This window comes from Halyomorpha halys, unplaced genomic scaffold (genome assembly GCF_000696795.3).
Source record: "Halyomorpha halys isolate HHAL.00 unplaced genomic scaffold, Hhal_1.1 Scaffold533.1, whole genome shotgun sequence".
Taxonomy (NCBI): domain Eukaryota; kingdom Metazoa; phylum Arthropoda; class Insecta; order Hemiptera; family Pentatomidae; genus Halyomorpha; species Halyomorpha halys.
Genome location: NW_027108067.1, coordinates 162,444 through 176,807, shown reverse-complemented (window position 1 = coordinate 176,807; position 14,364 = coordinate 162,444). Strand labels below are relative to the sequence as shown.

General features: G+C 32.1%; 1 protein-coding gene across 3 annotated transcripts in view; it reads right to left on the bottom strand.

The window, feature by feature from the left end:
- Window positions 1-14,364, bottom strand: part of cwo (transcription factor cwo) — a 56,894-nt gene that overhangs the window by 31,099 nt on the left and 11,431 nt on the right. The gene's annotated exons all lie outside the window — the stretch shown is intronic.

Below are 14,364 nucleotides of genomic sequence, written 5' to 3'. Positions count from 1 at the left end.
AGTACATTATCCTCTTAAAACCACACCACTAACACACATAAATCAGAAAATATAAACAATAAAATAGTTCTTACGATTAGCCATATTGAAGTTCACTTCAAGGCCTAAACCAAAGAATAAATATCATCTCAGATTCTTAACTAAACATGAAAATCCACAACGAATTCTAAATGCAATGGATGCTAGATAATTCTGGTTGGTACTTGTATTGGTTGGCTCACATTCTGGTTGGTACTTGTATTGGTTGGCTCACATTCTGGTTGGTATTTGTATTGGTTGGGTCACATTCTGGTTGGTACTTGTATTGGTTGGCTCACATTCTGGTTGGTATTTGTATTGGTTGGCTCACATTCTGGTTGGTACTTGTATTGGTTGGCTCACATTCTGGTTGGTATCACATTCTGGTTGGTACTTGTATTGGTTGGCTCACATTCTGTTAATTCGATTCTTCTATTAGATCCCCCTCGAGCATAGATAACCAACGCTTTATCCCTTCTCTCTTGCCCCGCAGTATTGTACCACCACAAACATGATTGCCTAATATATTTCAAGTTGTATGATGCTCAAGACAGGTTTCCTTTACGATAAATGATCGCTGACTCGATTTTTTTTTCTGCATTTATGAAAAGATTTTTATATATTAAAATTTATCTGAGTTGTTCCTTGATAAACGGTCATTCAGTTCCATTAGCAATAGAGGAAATATGAGGGCGAAGAAACCTCAAATCAGCCGCCATTCCGAAACAATATGGATAGCCAAGTCGAGTTTCAATAGTCATTCTAGCCATATGTAATTTTAGTACCAAATATTAAAAAATAGCCCCGGTAGTTTCAGAGAAAAGTCCCGGCCGTCGAAGGGAGGGGTGGAGGGGGGAGGTTTTAGATAATCCTGGTTCTTTTGTTCTTGATATGTAATGCTATTTTAAAAATGGATGGTGATCAATTATCTACGCGCGAAATTACGTTGTGTAATTAATTAAACACATTCTATTGTTGATCGTCAAGTTGTGGGAAACGAAGAAGAATAAAAAAACTCCACGTGCGTAGTGCATTTGTACATTGACACGTGCAGAGCCTATAAAACTAACGTACAAACGTTTTACAAATGAACAAGTGGCTTCTTCTATTTAGTAACCAAGTTGTTGTCACAAGCGCCGGGTAATTCCACAAATAAACACCTACAATTTAATATATTTTTGAGTTGAGGAATATTTAAAAGTTGTGTGAAGAGAGAGAAAAAAAATCTGGCAGATTTAATCAATGGATATATATTTGTACCATCTTACTAATGAAGTGAGTTTATTTATGATTCTTATTTGGCTAGGCGTATAACGAGACATTTGTGAGGTGATATGTCGCCACGATCAGCATAATATACTGTTCTTGTATTTAAAACAATCCTCAGGCCACTGCTGATGTACGGCTGTAAAGTTTGGGGAGCGGCATCCTTCACGAAAAGGAAAAAACTACAATCTTTTCAAAATAAAGTCCTAAGAATCGCAGTTAATGCTCCTTGGTACATAAGAAATACCCAATTGCATCGCGAATTACAAGTGGAGTCAATAGAAGATTATATCAAAAAACGGTTCATGAAGTTCCACTTCCAGTTGCCGAAAGTTAAAGGAGCAGTGACCTACAACCTGGGAAACACAACCTCAACCCGAAGACTGAAGCCCAGACTGCTGCAGGATATTCTTTCATACATTTTTAATAAATATAAGATTAATTCATAGTCACACTACCTCTATTTACTTATTATTATTCATTTTATTTATTCATTATTATTATTTTATACTTATTTTTTTTCTCTTTTTTCACTTTTTCAAATTAACTTTTTTTTTTTTTCTATTAGAGGGCAATTGTTTGTTTTATTTAAGTGTACCAATATAATTATTTTTTGTTATTAATTTTACTTTCCTCTTTTATTAAGAAGCATTATTCTTATCTATTTAATTTTTATTATTATTTTTTTTCTTTTAATAAGAACATTTTATATAGTTAGGGGTGTCATTTGTATGACTATACCCCCTCATAATCGACTGTTAAAATATATATATAATATAAGTTATATGAACCATGTAAGGCCCTCCAGGCCGATCTGGTATAAAAAAAAAAAAATCAGCATTTGTCTACAAACTAATTTTTTTTTCCGGTTGCTCAACAGACAATGTAGATTTTAGGCCTTCTCCACGCCTGCCTATCTTGGGCTACTTTCCAGTTTGCAGCATGCAGCTCTTTCGCACCTTTGTTGATTCTGTCTATCCATCTGGTTTTTAGCCTCCAACGCGGTCTCTTGCCAACCATACTGGCATTCATTGTTGTGTAGAAGCGTACTGATGGATTGTTTCGAGCCACATGTCCCGCCCGTCTTAACATCCTTGCCTTCATACCATGAGATATTGACTGACCAGTCTCTGCAAGCAGTTCACTGTTGGTTCTCCTCCTCCATGTGTTAAGGCTCTGATCCCAGAACGCTCCTGTAATAGTACGGAGGACATTCCGTTTCGATCTCTCGATTCTGCTCCCTAGGGTACCAGTCAGAGCCTATATTATTATGTTATAATTAATTTTCATAAGAATATTTGTATTCGTATCAAGCTAGTGGTAAGGGCGCATCTTTATTTACAACCATATATACGGTTATAACCATCATAATTCATTCATAATTTGAAAATAAATTTAAAGTAACTTAAGCTGAGCAATTGCTCCTTAGTTTGTTAGGAGTATATTTAAATTTAGATGTAACGTTCTATATTATAATAGAAGTAAATGTGAAAGTATTCATAGTTGTATAATTCGTTAATTCACGTAATGCCAGGGATCGCAAATGCGACTCTGGCTCAGTAGGGGTGTGTATTTTATTTATCAATGAATAGATAATTCCACATTGCACATTCTGGAGAAGTAAATGTCGCTAATATCTTGGTTAGTAAAGTTTTAACCAATCTTAGGTCATGTGTCTGTCAAAATTTGTTTCTAAAAGTAATTGAGCCAACTGAACAAACCAATTATAGTTTAGTTTATGTTGGATGTTATAATATTTGTAATGCATCTCATAAATGTCTCTTGCAATATCGAAATCATTTGAACTTGGCCGCCCCTCCAAGAGATTTTCCCCACCCTGCCAATCCCAAATAGCGCGCCTGAATATTGACATCGCTAAGGAATATTGTATAGAGCAAGTAATATAATCCGATATGACAACCATCTTAGTAGCTATTGTAATAACTAATTTAGATGTCGATAAAGATAGCAATCACGTTCACCAGACTTCCCTTAAATCAAGATTTTTTCTATATTACACGTGATATAAGTTAGGTAGATACGATAGATCCAATAATCTTAAAATTTCGATATTTTGGATATTATATATTATCATTTATAAAAAGATCATGACATTATATTAAAATTTATTCCTTAAAAAAAAAAATTAATTTACCTATCCAAATTTGAATATTTTGTATAGACGAGCAAAGAAGGCAATCTAAGCAGTTTTTATCTTTATCATAATCACACACCCTAAAAGTAAAACATAATAGAGCAGGGTTTTAACGATAGTAGTGCATTCGTGATGAAAAACCAAACAAAAACAACATTAAGACATAAACTGTTTTTAAACTTAAGATCCGTAGGGTGAATGATACTGACACATTATCTACCTTAGAGCAAATATCATACGTAATGAATTATTATTGAATAATTACCAGGCCCATTAGCAATAATATATCAAATGATAAATTAAAAAAAAAAAAAAGAAGTAATTTATACGCAAATTAGAGATAGAAAACAGAACATACCTCTAACAATATCTAGTAATACCTGTCATCATCAGGAGATAATTTCAGCATCGAATTTAATAAACGATATAAGGCTAATAATTGTTTTAGAAAATATATTTTAAAATATACAAACATCAGAAAATCATTTATTTATAATTATTTTTTAAATTTTATAATTTTAAAAAATAATCCGTATATCATATTGTCATTTCATACTATACCGATATCAATAGATATATTTTGCTTTTGATATTTCGCTATTGTTGTGATTACAAAAATAATAAATCTAATGACGAGAGTAGACGAAAATTATCAAGAGTTTTTTTTCTTTTGATATTCAATTCGGAAACGTTTAATAAGGTACAAATCGGTAATCATTATTCAGAGAAATTCGAGGTCCGGACGGTTTTAAAAAAAAGTTATTCCTTATCACCTATCTAATTTAATCTAGCACTAGAATACGTCATTAAAAGTGTGATGCATTCCAAAAAAGGGTTAACTTAGGATGGTATAAGTATCCATCAATAATATGCTGATGATTTGGTATTATTGGGCGAGGGCACGGGAACAACAAAACTAAATACAACTCCGGTGGAAAACTCCAGTATTGAACTAGGTCCTGAAATAAATACGGATGAAACTAAATACAAGGTTAGCAGTATAAACGCGAGCAATTTCGGTGATGTAGATACAGGAGGAAAATCTGGCATTGCGCGAGCATCACACAACTGGCACTGGTCTGTTTAATTTTCCATATAAATTTCGGATTTTAATCAGATGCACTTCGTCATGAACCCATCACGTGAATAAAATAGACGTGCATAATCCAAATCTAACAGGGATAATTATTATGAGTAATCATGTAATAAATAATATTATTAGTTAATAGTAGGTAATTAAAACCGCGGGGAACAGCTACAGCTAGTAATTTATGAAGATTGGCGTACATTTGAATATCAGTTTTAATTCTGAAGAAACTGGATTATATTTGGATTGAATTATTTTATATATAAATTCTTTTCTTTGTTGTAATGATACCAAGACCGACAACTTCACAAATGACCGAAATATGGGCGTAGGGCACCTCTAATGAGGCTCGCAAATTTAAAACAAAATGGCGGATAGCAATATGTAGTTTCGAGAATTATTGTGGGATGACCTGCCATTACAGTGTCAAATCTATTAACTAGACCAAAAAAAGATGAAGAAGAAAAAAAAAGAAATCGGCCTGATAGTCTCTGATAAATGATGTACGGGAACACAGATGGATTTTTTTTTTTTTTATTCAATTTTTATATTCTACGCATCTTAAGTTCATTTTAAAAGATTTACTACTTTTAAATCATTATTGATGGCAGAAGGTATAATCCATTAATATTTTCTATTTATTATGCATTATATTAAAAATAATATTTCTTATTACTACATGAAATATGAAGAACGATCTAGCCAAGTAGGTATAAACCAATGATGTAATGAACGCTCCAAGTTCAGATTTGCTCCTGACACAGAAATACAGAGGCCATTGAAAAGTTTCGTCATGATATTTTTAGCCTTTTTGTCACCCCTTTTGTCCCACGTTATGCTGCACGAGACCCCCTCCAACCTCTGGCATTTAACGCAATTAAATTTTCATTTCCGAACATTTAAGATACTGCATTGAATGGATTATGGTACAACTGCAAATTTATATAGTTTTTAATTAATATTTTATAGGGTCGTCCGTAGCTCAGTGGTTAAAACAGTCTTACCAATTTGATGCCTATTGGCGGTACCGGCTCGAGTTTGGCCTGGAGCATTGACTTTTTTCATTGAATGGCGGTCCCACAAAATGAAGAACTTTGACCCCAACCATGGTTAGGCCGTATAGGACTCCAATGGGAGTCATGGCCGGGAAAAAAAAAATTATATTTTCCGTATCCGAATCTTCTGATTCTATGTAATAGAATAAAATAAAACATTGAATAAGTAAGCGTATTCATTAAATAAAATATGACTTAAAATATAAAATACTTGGCGAAAGCCGTAGGAATCTTTACTCTATGAACCTATGAAAATTATATGTTATTTATTTCTGCTGGGAACTCTAAAGTTGTTTAAAAACAAAATTCCTGAAGGATCCCTATACCTTGAACTACTTGAGCTCCCCAGTTACTCAAAGAAAGCCAAGGTTACACATTTTACAAAATATGAGAAAATATATTTTCCACATGAGTTTTTATAACATAATATATTGTTCTTTGATCTACGTTTAAGATCTTCCCCCATCTTCAAGATGATATATTTTAAAAGTAGTTACATAGTCCTAATCCATATAAAATACTTAATCTGTTAGTTAATTTATACTGTTAATATTATAAATAATTAAGTTAAAGTATATTGTACACTATTTTTTTTTTCATTTTCATCATGGAGATGGGGGGAGAGCCCCGAACCGTAAATGAAAGAAAAATATGTCGTGTAGTGAAAAAATATATGAAGGATTTCATTAGAAAATGTTTACACGGAAAATAATGACTAACCTTCCAATTGAAAAAAAAATTGTTAAACATAAGAGGTCTTAATCTTTACATTCACTTTCCTATATATGGTATACAGTAAGGGAAATATGTCCGGAAGATCCCGGCGCTTCTGTCTCAACCGCGTCACTGGTATTAAAAGCTAGTGAAGACAGAGCGGGGCCACTAGATGCTGATAATATAATATTCAACTCTTTGCATTAAAACTAGTTATTACATTTTAGGGAATTCTAAATCTGGAAACTTGCTGGTTATTATTATGCAGAGGGGGTAACCATCGATAAACTTTGAATTAGTTCCAGTTTTCCATAATTGGTTAAACATACTGCACTCCAAGTGGATGAAGAATATGTAGCATTTGGTCTAATAACTGATTTATCACCAGATCTAAATTAATTTATTATTAGAGCTTTGGGTTTTTTTTATAAAAATAAAGAAACATTTAAAATTAATTTTTGCTCTATCTGCCTTCTTGTTAGTATGTTCTTTGAATGAGAGATCTATATAGTATTGTACGGATTTCGATCAAGGGATGAGGGTTGGATTTATGGATTATTTATATATAGCCGACGTATTGTAAAAAGATTTCAGATTTGGTAGCATTTATTTTTAACATCCATTTTAGGTAATATATATTTTTTAAATTTTGTTTTATGCTATTTACTATTGTATACATGCAATAAAAAGAGGAGTAGAGGTCTGTTTCATCGACGTATAAGGATCTCGTTACTTGAGGGTGAGTTGGGAAGTCTGATATGAACAGGTTAAATAATGTAGGTGACAGGCAGGAACCTTGTGGGAGACCAGTAGCAACAGGAAAAGTGTTGGAGGCAGATTTGTTAATTTGAACATGAAATTGAGTTTGTCGTATTACCTATGGCTATCCTTAAATAATATTCTACTTATCTCTGTCCGGGGGATAACAGATCCGCTAACTTGGATTAAATCTGGACAAAATACTAAGTATAAATCAGAGAAAAGAAGTAGAAAAACAGTCTATAGCTTCAAATTCATTACAAAAGACTGGTTTACCAACTAATAATATTGACAGATAATAGCCTATATGGATTAGAGTTTTGGGGTTCCACTAAACCTTCGAATTCCTACCGAACCAAACCCTCAAAAATCCTCCATGTCCATTACTATATGCACGCAATACAGTAGTATATATCAATGAACAAATAGAAAAAGAAAAAATGAGTTATCTTTTAGAATATATCTTTCGTCCCGGGAGAAGTTGTATAACTAGGTATAAGTACATGTATATGCACTCGTGTCTCAATATATTGATTGCATTGATAATACATAGACATAATAACATATGATGTACCTCCTCAACAATATAAACATTGCCACAGAGGAAGAAGTGTGCTTTACGTAATAGTTTTCGAGTGGAGCGACGGTACAGCCAACGTGAGGGAGTCCCCGTGAGCAAGCACGTGATATCTCTCAATTTTAAAATCAGGCTAAAAGGACTCTAAATACTTTGCAACCTCTTTTATAACTAAGTCGAGTAATAATAAACTTCACTTAATTTGTCATAATAAAAAAAAAAAAAACATTAACCATGACTCATTACATTTATCTGATAGAATTGAAGATACCAATTGAATCTATAATTTTAAAAAGATAAAACCATCGATATTCCCTTTTTTGCAAAATTGATTCTTTAATATATATGTTCTTTATTGAAAATATCCCAAGTCTTGATTTTTTTATTTTTATTATGCCAAATATTTAACTCAAATTTTTCATTGCACTATGATACCCCACTGAATTAGCTTATCTTCCGACGAGGTCAAATAAAAGGTAACTAAGGTTGTACTTATTTCACCAAATGCATAATAAAACCAAATAAAAGATTTATCAAAAGGAAACAAAAATGCATAACAGCAGAAATTAGTTTGGATTTCATGTCATATCCGAAATCTACCTCTCTCACAAGTCCCCATACTGGAGGCATTTTAATTCCGTCAACTAATAGTTGATCTTATTATATTTATTACTTTCACTTACCTCTATATGGTATGTATTGGTAAGAAAAATTCCTGTGGTGAAGCAAAGTTTTAAATTCGAGTTTTCGACAGAAATACATGTTTTGAGACCCCTTAAGTCCCAATAGCAAGTGTCAACAGACTGGCTCAAACACGAAAAGTCGTGCAAAACTTAAATTACAAATTTGTATATGTCTGAGATGTGAGAGCAAATACTTCGGAAAAAGTGACAAAAAGGAAGTGCTAATTTATCGAATAATTTTTTCGATTTTCTCGAAAACGGCACTAACGATTATGATCAAACTAGATATATCAATGGACAATTACACCGTTATTCCCACATCGAGAAACTCTAAAATACGAATTTTTATACCAACAGAAATGAAAAAATCATTTGTTCATAATATTTAACTTTCTAGGTCTTTGGTTTTGGAAATTTTCGCCAGAAAAATGGCGTTAACTTCAACATCAGCCTACCAATCTACACAAAATCTTGTCGGTGAAGTATGTGGTATTTGGGTGGAAAGTGAAAGTTCTGTGATGTGCCCACCAATTCTTTTAAAATTAAAGTTTTATTTGCAAAAATACTTTTCCACATAAAGAAGGTATATAAATGGATATAAAAAAATAAAAAGAGTTAAAATTATATAACGAAAAATTTTCTGGACACCTAGCTCGTATTGGCAAGATCCTTGGAACACGTGCCTAATAATGTCCGACCTAGTATCACAAAGAAATGCCTCATTGATCCCACTTTCGAAGTGTTCCTTTGTTAGTATTACTTTAAGAGGCTGCTACGTCTGAATTAAATAACAGGGCACTCCGAAGAAGACTCAAAATAATCAAAATTTAATATACGCGTTTAAAGCATTGATAACAAAATTACACTAATGTGTAAAGAAATAATGACCGTTTTTCAACCAAATATTTGTATTATTATTTCTGGACACCTAGGTCGTATTGGCAAGAACCTTGGAACACGTGCCTAATAATGTCCGACCTAGTATCACCAAGAAATACCCCATTGATCCCACTTCCGAAGTGTTCCTTTGTTAGTATTACTTTAAGAGGCTGCTACGTCTTAAATAACAGGGCACTCCGAAGAAGACTCAAAATAATCAAAATTTAATATACGCGTTTAAAGCATAGATAACAAAATTACACTAATGTGTAAAAAAATAATGACCGTTTTTCAACCAAATATTTGTATTATTATTTCTTTGATACGAAATACAGTTAATACTCAAAGTATAGTATATTGTTATCTAATACCATTAGCCATCTGCTAGCCAATTGCTCGTTCCCACGCTGATTACATTCTTTGGGATGCCTGTCAAAGAATTCTTGGACCGCAATTTCAACTTCCACAAATTATCAACATGTTTTCCTTAAGGAAATCGGACATGGATCGAAACAAGTAGTAATCCGATGGTGCGAGGTCTGAACTATATGGTGGATGAAGTAAAATCTTACACCAGAAGGGCTTTTCGATATATTTTCACAAATGTCTAACCTCTTAGCTGATTGCTGAGGAGTAAGTTCATGAGAGACCAGTCTACTACTCTTTTTCACGTCCCCATGGAGATTATATGGCGCCTAACAGTATCTTTCGACAACTCACACTCCCTGGCAAGTTGGCGAGTACTTGTGGATGGACTTGACTCAACAGTATCCTGCAGAAGCTCATCAATATCCATTAATGATCGTCGCCCAGAGCCCTTCTTCCTATCTCCACTGCTAAATTTTTCAAACCAACGCAGCGCAACGCGCTGGTCAAGGACACCTTCCCCTTCATATTTAACAATTTCGTGAGTCGCTTCAGCGGCATGAAATTTTTTTTTCGGTAATGCCTTAAAATTATGCGAATTTCGTAGGACACTGTCATGTTTCATCTTTGAAATAAATAACTAAACTGAGACTTTTTTGAAGATGTCGAATGAGATAAAACAAGCTTAGAGAATGTTCTAAAGAGATTATTAAGTATTAAATAGGATTAAAATATTTATAGTCCTTCGAAATCTAGAATTTGATAAAACGGTCATTTTTTTTTTTTATACACCTCATTATTTTCTCTATAGATCACGTAGCTTTAACATAATGTAAGAATTATATAACATTAATCTCTTCATTATATAAAAACAATTTCTAAGAGATAACAGTGTAATATTAAACAAAATGCTGGGAGACAGACTTTATTTTTCGTTGTTTTTTTTTTTTGCTGCATACACAATATTGAAAAAATAATAATACATTCGAATTACAATCATACAATTTGAGCAACGAGTATTACAATTAAACGAAATTGTTTAATTTGAAAAATGGGGATTGAACCGCCGTAATTGAGACGGAGAGGAGAATATCGAAAATTTCTTAAACATATAGACCGGATTTCCTAACTGTTAGGGTATTCATGATGTGTTTAATGTAAAAAGTTTTAACATGCTAAATTTTATAGGATTGTGAGCATCTCAATTTAAGGTCCAAGTTGTAGAGGAGCTCCTAGAAGAATTTCTGGGCAACTTGAAACCTATCCTTTCAAATCCTTACAGAATTAATTTTTTTCTTAACCATTACTTTATTAGAGTTCTAAAAACGTCTAAAACAAAAACAACACAAACTACAATCAACTAACCTATCAAAATGACAACAGATAAAATGGTGTAGAGCTCAGCTGGTCTGTTGACGTCATTCTACCCTTAGCAGACCTATTTACAGACTCTGGACCATGTTAAATGTCATATCGCTTTCACATGCTAAAAGAAGGAAAAATTTATCCATTTAAAGCAAACTTTTTACAATTAACACACTTTAACATATTAAACTAAAGGTCACGAATACCCCTTATATTTGAAGTTTTCAACTATTTTAGGTTTGAACTTACCTGTTGTAAATGATATATTAGACGACAATAATTTGCTATTCTATACCAACACAACATTGTATCGATAAAAAAAAAATACATCAACTTATAAATCAATAAAAAAAATTTATCAACTTAAAAGGTACTGTATTGGTAATAAGTTTCAATAAATATTTGTATTTTTCCAGTTATAGCGGGAAAGACACTACTTTCCTAAGCCCTCTTCCATGCGACCTCTATGGTCAGGTCACGAGAATACATCAAGAAAACAAAACAGCACAAAGAGATATAAATTTTAGATTTAGCATCGAATAATGCGAATCAGCAAGGAACTGTATATTTGAAAGCAATCTTACATACACAAAATAGCGACTTACGAAAGCAATTTTATTAGTTAATCAGTAAAATACAAACCAAAATTAGTTATTTGTAGGGAGATGATTGATGATAATTCAGTTATCATCTTTGTTTCAATCTGAGAGCCTTGACGAAGCCCTATAAAGTGTGGAGAAACGGTGGTTAACAATAAATAGTTTTCTTTTACTATGTTGATACCTTTCCACTCGGACTATCTTCCTAGAATTAATTTCATACGGTCAACTATCTTCTTCTGATACAAAATTAGTTTTATTTATTCAGTCCGTAAAAGAGTACCAGAGTCAACATTTTAAGACTAGGAATGGAAAATCAGATGAAAAAACTTCAATACCTCCTCAATCAACCCGGCTATTTCTAGCATACGCAATGGTTACTCTATAGTTTATCAACCTAGTAGTTCAAGAAAATTGTAAGTTAACTAAAAAGTAATTGTAAACTATTTTATTTCAATTAAGCAATTATAAAAATATTTGCAAAAAAGGTAGTAAATAGTTAACCACTGCCTGAGGGTGCATAGACCTAATATGCCATTTTTCAAAATGGCCGCCGCTATATTTTTAAATTGATAGGTAATAACCCCTAATGTATTAGAAGTAGCTTGAATATGTAACTCGATGAAATTTAAAAGATTTTATTGCACAAATTTCGTAAACAACAAGATGTGTATGGAGGTTCATCTTCAATTCCGAAAGGAAATATAGTGTTATCTGAATACGGTGTCCACTGCCAGGTGTAGTGGAGTACATTTTTGTTTATAACTAGAAACCCATTTACAAAGAAAAATCTTAACACTTTTTCTTTTTTATTGAGTTTCCTATATCCAGAAGTAATAAGTTTACCCATTAAGAGTGTTTGCTTTTGTTATTTTATTTCTGTACACTAATGTCAAAATTATGATTTTCGGCGAAGATAGTATTTTATCAACAACTTATGTGCTTTTTCAGTTAATTCAATTAATTCAAATTTTTACCAAGACTATACAACAAGAACAGTAAATGCCCTTTAAAAGTAGTTATTGAACTATTCTACTTTAAAACATCGGATGTTTATTTTAATCTAGAAAAAAATTAAAATTTTCATTTAATTCTGATACACAGCTAAACATCTTGAAAACTAGTGAGTGTACAATGAAAAGTATATATATATATATATTTTTTTTAAGCAGAGTAAATTTGATAATATTTAAGCCCTAATCAAATTCATTATGTACAATATTTTCCCAGAGTTTTTTTAAACAATTTTGTTTTCTTCAAATAACGAGGGGCCAAACTTGTATGAACATATTTTGGCAAATATCATGAAAAGTACTGTTGTTAGGTAAAAAAATCCTCATAAACTACTTTATTGTACATTTAAAGAGCTTCAAATTGAGCCCTTAATAAAACCTTTATGTTCAATATTTTCCGAGATATAGTTATTCAAACATGAATATTTTTTATCATTAATATTATCATATTTATAGGTGAAATATAATTAATAAAAGGATTTTTTATTCATACAACATAGCACATAGATATTATTAAACGATTCCGGCATTTTGCTCCATACATGAAAATGAGCCATATCTGCACAAAAGTTCAATATCTCGAGGTGCCTCTACACGTTTGATAAACTATGGCAAATTCACGCATGGACAAGCGTGAAGAGATGAATAATTTTGGCTGATTGGTATATGCTATTCTGAATTTGTGGCCGACCAGTTAGTGTCGGTTTTCTGGTACAAATCAAAGGATTACTTGTGTTACATCCCGCACGTTTGTGTTCAGTTGGTATTGGTATATGGTATGAAACTGTTAGAGGTAAAGTTGTCTATTGTGACTCAACCTAAAGCTTGTTCAATACACCATAAATCAGTTTATAATAAACAGTAAGAGTATAAGGTTCTACGATATTTGCACAAAATTAATTCACATAGTGTTAATTTCTCGTTGTTATCTAAAAATATTGTAGTTAAAGAACTGTATCCAGGAAAATATTGAACCTAAAGAGGACTCAATTTGAAGATCGATATATTAAAGTAGTTCATAATGATTATTTTCAAGTTTTCAAGATATTTGCCGAAATAAGTTTACAAAATGATGTTTTCTCGTATTTTGGAGAAAAGAATATTGGATTTGGCAAAAAATGTATCTCGGTAATTGTTGAACATAATGAACTCTATTAGGAGTTGGAATTGAAGCTAGTTAAATGCACTATTAATTCATTTACAATGATACGTCAGCTACTTACAATACATTGGGAGTTATTAGCAATATACCAAAAAATATACGTCAGCCATTTTGAAAAATATGCGATATTAAGGCTATGACTCCCTTTTTTTAAAAAAACATTTTTTCATATGAATCCGTGAGCAGATATTAATTATATTACACTTACTTGTAGATAGACCTAAATATTAAGCAATTTTTAGCTGACTATAACCAAAATGGAAAGAAATAGGGAGATTCATTCCGTAGGTCCACCACTTAATAAATTTCAACCCACCCAGACCGGATTCGAACCAAAGTACCCAAGAAAAGCGGTTTAGTAGGTTTTTTTAAAAAATATTTTATGGGAATAAATAATACGAATAATGAAAACGAGTAGATTTCCATAATGCATTTCATCAAATGAGAATAATATATTGTTACTGTTCAATGAATGCTCTTCAATTCATCCTTCTACAACCATATAGTACAGAAATAATAAAAAAGTACTAGAAAAAAACTCATAAGTGAGAATATAATCTTACTGTTAATGGATTAAGGTTAACACTGAGTAAATTTGATAAATACTCTGAGTCACACTCAAAGGCGTGTTCTCATTTCCTATAATACACATAGTATATAAATATA